Genomic DNA, 5,893 nt, shown 5'->3' on the forward strand with positions numbered 1-5,893 from the left:
TCACACAGTCAGGCGTGGCAGGTGGGCACTCGGCACGCCAGCAGAAAACACCCCACGTCTGGGTTCCCTAAACCAACTACGATCCAACTCGCTTTTTTTTTTTAATGAGAGATTTTTGCTATAGGATGTGAGTGCTCGCTGGAAAGACAGAAAGTGAGAAATCACCCCCCAGGGGGGATGGCCACACCTCAATCCTTTGTCCTCCATTCTCCTCTTGGAATCTTGGGTACACATGCACATGGGCCTGGCGTGAGTTTAAGCCGCTGGGTTTGGGACTTGTACCGCGGTCGACTATGTGGGAGTCCAGCGACATAACCATCATGCCATCCGCTGGTTCCTCGACTCACTCTTAACCCTTCCTCCACCATCACAGAGCCCCCACCACTTCCTCTGGAGGCCTGTGTGAGGATGGCCTCACCTGCCCCCGTGTGTGAAGGAGGCTATCTTCAGTCTGTTGGTGACAGAGGTGCCACTGCCCTGGTCACGTGATCTCTCAAGGTTCAGTGACTCAGTTATTCCCCTGATGCTCCAAGGAACCAAGGCTAGTAACCCTGGGCCCTGCCTCGTGCCTGGCGCCGCGCCTCCTCAGGTGCCAGCTGTTAGGGAAGGGGAAGGTGGACACGGATCCCCACCACCAAGGACCCCCATTTCTGCACCCTCTGCAGCTGGCCCCCTCCTTTCTTCATCCTCGCTGCTTTTCTCTCTGGAGCACCTGTTCAGCTGCCTTCAGAAGGCTCACCTCTGCGGGCGGGATAAGCATGACGTCAAGCAGCCTTTGTGCTCAGCCCCCCGCTTCCCGGGCCAGCCTATACAAGGCTGAGCTATCTGCTCAGAACTGGGAGGGGACCCAGAGGAGCAACGGTTATGGTCCCCGTGACTGTCCTGCCGACGGGGTGAAGAGGCCTTAGAGAGACCCAGGTAGTGACTGCTGGGGGTGGGGACAGGTGGCTAACAGGGCCCGAGGGAGCTCAGATGAGGGGCCACACTAGGCAGTCCGGGAGCTGCACACAGAGCGGGTGTGGCTGGGTTGGGAAGACCCTGTGAAATGTGCCACTGCGAGGAGGACAGCCCTGGGACCCAGTGCCCTTCAAGGAGGAGAGTTTCTGCCAGACCCTAAAGACGGATTAGGCCAGGGAGAGCATCCAGGGAAAAGAGCTGACAGCGGCCCCGCAGGCAGAGAGGGAGCCCATGAGAGGGCCCAGGGCTGGAGAGCTGGGGACGCGGTGAAGGGCCCAGGCCCCAGGTCCAGCTTTAGAGGTTACTTGGACCATGAGAAGCCTTTAAAAGATTCTAGCTAGGAAGTGACACCTCCCAATTTCCGTTTAGAAACCGCTGGGTCATGAGAGTGGCTGGGGAGACAGCTGGCAGGTGCTGCCTGCCCAGAGGATGGGACAGACAGGGAGAGGCAAGACTTGGAGTCCAGGGAAGAAGGGAATGACTCCCTTTTCTTTGGAGCAGGCTGGGCATGGTGGCGGCCGCAGGTAGGCACCAGCAGGACATCCAGGGAAGGAAGGATTTGCGGTGCAGTGGCCCCTGCTCCCACTCCACCTCTGCATTCCGCAATTCCCAAACTGCCCACTAGGTGGAGGGCTGGTGCTGGGAGACCCGTTCACCTCTGTCGCCTGTACTAGTCCCTCATCCCCAGGACTGGCCTTGACGTGGTGAGCTCTCCACGCTCATCGTCTGCCCCCACTCTCCAGGACAGTGGCTTCGGCCTCTGGGCCAGAGGCAGACGCATCTGGAGGCGGTCAGCCTGGAGACCTCTGCCCAGGGGCCTCCGTGTTCCTCTCGGTGCCCAGGTGTGCAGGGTCGTTCGCGGCTCTGCCGGGCTCCCCCAGACCCGTCCTGCTGCGTCAACAGCGCCTTTGTCGATCCCCACCCCCCACCGGTCTCCGCCCTGACTCCACGCTGAGCAGAGGGACCCATTCCTCCCCGTGCCCGTCCCCAGGGGCAGGCTGCCTCCACCTAGTCCTCTCCGAACCTTGGGACCGGAGCTGAGGCTGACGCGGGCCCGGCGGAGCCAGGCAGGAGGCGGGGCCTAGGGCGGAGTCCGGGAAGGCTCGGGGCCACGGGAGTGCCCGGCGGGCTGGGGGCGTGTCCTCCGGGCGGGTCCGGGTGCGGGCCGCGGCAGATGCCGGAGCCTGGCTGCTCCCTCCCACTCCCCGCCGGCCGGATGCGTAGCCTGGAGCCCTCCCCGCCCTGGCCCTTAGCCCTACGTGCTGACAGGCCTACGGTCGGGAGGCTCCTGGCCCCACTTCACAGAGGTCGCTTCTCGGGAGGCCGCGCCCAGCTCTCTGGAACGGCCAGTCCTTGCGGGGAGGGCAGGAAGGGGGCCGCGCTCTGAGCCTGGGCCGGACCCCCTCTGCAGGTGGTGACCTGCTCCGCCCCCGGAGTGCTTCCGTCCTCTTCCAGGTAGACGGCTGGAGGGCCTGGGCGGGAAGGCCCCTGGCCTGCCCCGCGGCGCCCAGGCCTGGCGCCCGCTCTAAAAATAGACCAAGGCTCGGGAACGCGCCCACCCAGGAGGGGTCGGGAGGCCTGAGTCGCCGGTCCAAGAGCCTCCCTTCCCCCTTCACGGGAGCCGAGGCCTCCTTAGCGGCCGGGCACCGCTCCGACCCTGTTGGCCGGACCCTGCGCTCTTGGCGGTGCGGCGCTCCAGGCCGGGCGAGCGGTAGCAGCCACAGCCGGGAAGGATTAGGAGTTCCCCAGCCGGATTTATTTGGTTGTTTTCGTGCGTCTGGCGGCGGCGCCCCCGCCTGGCGGAGCAGTCGCGTCTGCACTTGTCGCCCTCTGCTCAAGCCCCGTGAACTTCTAGGTGGGGACTTGGGCCCCAGCAATGAGAAGTCCAAGAAGTGAGAAGTCCAAAAAGACTTGGATCTTAGAGGTCCTGGAGCAAACTCCCGCGTCCTGCAGCTGAGAAAGCAGTTCCGAAGGGAGGATGGGCGTCAACAGCGGCCACGACCCCAGGCGCCCGCTCTGCTTCCCCGGCCGCTTGGGGAGCTGCTAGGGCCGTTACTGCCACGGAGTGCTGAGCTGAGGACCACGGCCGGCTCAGGGCTCCTTCATCTGTAAGATGAGAGTCCTGATTCAGGACCGGGAGATTCAGACCACTTGGGACACACTGGTCCTTCTCACCCCTGGGCCCCAAGCTTTCCTTCCCTTCCAGGCACTGGGAGGGCTAGTGAGTGTGGCCACTGAGCTCTCCCTGCAGGGGCTCCACGTGGGGGGTCTGAGACACTGGGGGGGGGGCGAGGAGGGTGAGAGGTGGCATCCGGGCTCTCCCAAGTCCAGCTCACCTCCCCCATCCCCCACCCCAAAGAGGGGAAATGTTTGCAGGTTTAATACCCTCAGACTTGGGGAATGGAAAGGACTCCGGCTTCTCTGTCGCCAAAGGGATGCATGCAGGCAGACCCTGGCCTCGAACCCAGGCCCTCTGTTTTCAGACTTTCCCCCCACAATCCACCCTTACCTGTCCTCTTTCATCCACACATACGGGTGTCTGTGAGGTTTTCCCGAAGGGTCGGGGCTGATGGACACTTCAGTGGGCTGTCCCTACATACTATCATTTTGGCATTTCATGAAAACAAAACAAAACAAAACAAAAAACGCAGCCTGAGTAGGGCAGAAGCTGGACCTCTGAGTTACATGGGTCAGCTGTGGAGGTAGGGAGGGGGGAAGGGGGACAGGAGAAAGGGGAAGTGTCGGACCAGCATGGGCAGAAGTCCCTGGGGTCATCGCAATGCTAATGACAGTGATGTATCTCTGAGTCCCACAATTCCATCTCCTGAGGTGCGGTTATCATCTCCCCATTCTACAGATACTGAAAAGATGGCTCACAGTGCTGAAGGAATTCGCCTGAGATGGGACCAGCAGATGGCATAATGGCTGTCGCTGGACTCCCATGTAGTCGACCGTGGTTCGAGTCCTGGACCCAGTGTCTTAAACACGTTGGGCATGTGTGTGTGTGTGCCCAGGATCCCGAGAGGAGAATGGAGGAGAAGGGATTGCGGCATCTGTCTCTGCATCTCTGTCTTTCTGGCGAGTGCACACACCCTATAGATGGGCTTGAACCCTCTCTGGTCTTTGATATTATTTCTGTCTTGGTGAACATTTTGGATTTTCACCCTGAACCCTGAACTTTCTCTCCCCCTTGCCTCCCCGCTCTCAGTCTCTTTCTAGCCAGGGACCAGGACTCTGGACCAGCCTGGGCACACGGGGAGGGGGGCTGGGCAGTAGCCAAAGCTCTCCACGCAGAGGCTCCAGGAGCCCAAGCATTACGAATTTATGGGTCCAACTGTCTGTGGCTTTCCGCATGCAAAGAAAGAATCTGGACGGGGCCCCTCCTCATCCCCTCTCCAGGAGACTTTGATTTGCACTGGGGAGGGGGCATTTTGTGTTCAGGAGGAGCCAGCTGCCTCTCACATTCATGCAGTGAATTCAATTCAAGCATTCAGGCAAGGGGAGGAACGGGAGAAAGCACCTCTGCGTGTGGCGTGCAGACTCACGGCGCAGAGCCCTCCGGCAGACCTGCGGCCCGAAGTCCCGTTACCCCCCTTCTGCACCCCTCTGTGGGAAGGAGGGTGAAGATGATCTCAAAACCAGTGGTGGGGTGTGGAGGGGTGCGGTTACACTGCAGGTCTGGAACAGCTGGCATTTACTGAGTTCCAGGGACCATGCACACTTTAAACTACTGTCACGGCTACCTTGGGGGCGAGGATGATTCTACCCCCCAGTCAGGAAACAGGCTCAGGCCAGAACTAGTAAGTGTAAGAGATAGGACTTGAACCCAGTTATCCTGGAGCTGTAGTCTCTACCCTTAGCCACTGTGGCGAACGCTTACTCAGTTTCTACAGGTGGAGAAAGTAAGGCCGAGAGGCCGGGGATTAGCTCGAAGTCACACAGCACACTGACTCGAGTTGTTTATTAGCCTGGGGGTGCTGGGGTAAGAGTCACAAACCACCAGGGAATTGGCCTTGGGAAGCCAATTCCTGCCCCAAAGGGTGAGGCCACTGGGGGAGCGGCAGGGCCTGGGGGCCTCAGTGCTGCCTGCGCCATTCCCCACCCCTACCCAGCGGGCCCTGTGCTGTGGGACAGAGGCCCCTGGGCTGCCTGGGCAAGTGTGGGCCATGCCTGTGGCCCTCCTGTGCTCCTGAGCTGTCAGCTCTTTGCCCTGCTGTGTGCGGTCTGGGGAGGTGGCCGGTGGACAGCAGAAGAGGACATTTTCATCCTTTGCCCTCTGGGAGGGTCTTCTGTCTGGGGACGGGGAGGTGCCTGGGTAAGGATCCTGGTGGGCCTTCCCCAGCCAGCTGCTGTCTCTGATTTCAGACGAAGGGCTTAGGTGACACCCCTACGCTGCAGTCAGCAAGAACCAGAGCCAGGATTTGAACCCAGGTCGGGGCAATCTAGCAACTTGCTCTACTGACGGGCTCCCACAGTGGTGGGCTGGCTCAGCAGCAGCAGCCGCACCTAGGGCCTTGTCGGAAAGGCAAGGCTGACCTGTGTACCATTCTCCCGGTCTGAGGACTCCTACCCTTTCGCCTTCCAGTACGTGGGGAGTGCTGGGTGACGGGCAGCAGAGCTGAGCTCCAATCTTGCTCCGCCCCCCCAGCCCATGACATCGGAGACTCAAGTTGTGATTCCGCTCCTTCCTGGGAAGTGGCGTTGAGAGCAGCACCTCACTCCCAGAACTGTTAGATGAGACTGTGGACTCCATTAGACAGCTGAGAACAAGGAGACTCAGAGAGGAGAGACACGCCTGGGCCCCTGCCGTGTGGCCCCGCCCTTGATCGCCAGTTCAAACCCAGGCTCCGGCTGTGTCAGCCCACGTGGCCGTGAGCAGGTGACTCCCTGTCTCTGGGCTCGGCCAGCGGCCCACCCCGGGACCTGGTGTCCGGGG

This window comes from Tupaia chinensis, unplaced genomic scaffold (assembly GCF_000334495.1).
Source record: "Tupaia chinensis unplaced genomic scaffold, TupChi_1.0 Scaffold000573_1, whole genome shotgun sequence".
In the NCBI taxonomy this organism is placed as follows: Eukaryota; Metazoa; Chordata; class Mammalia; order Scandentia; family Tupaiidae; genus Tupaia; species Tupaia belangeri.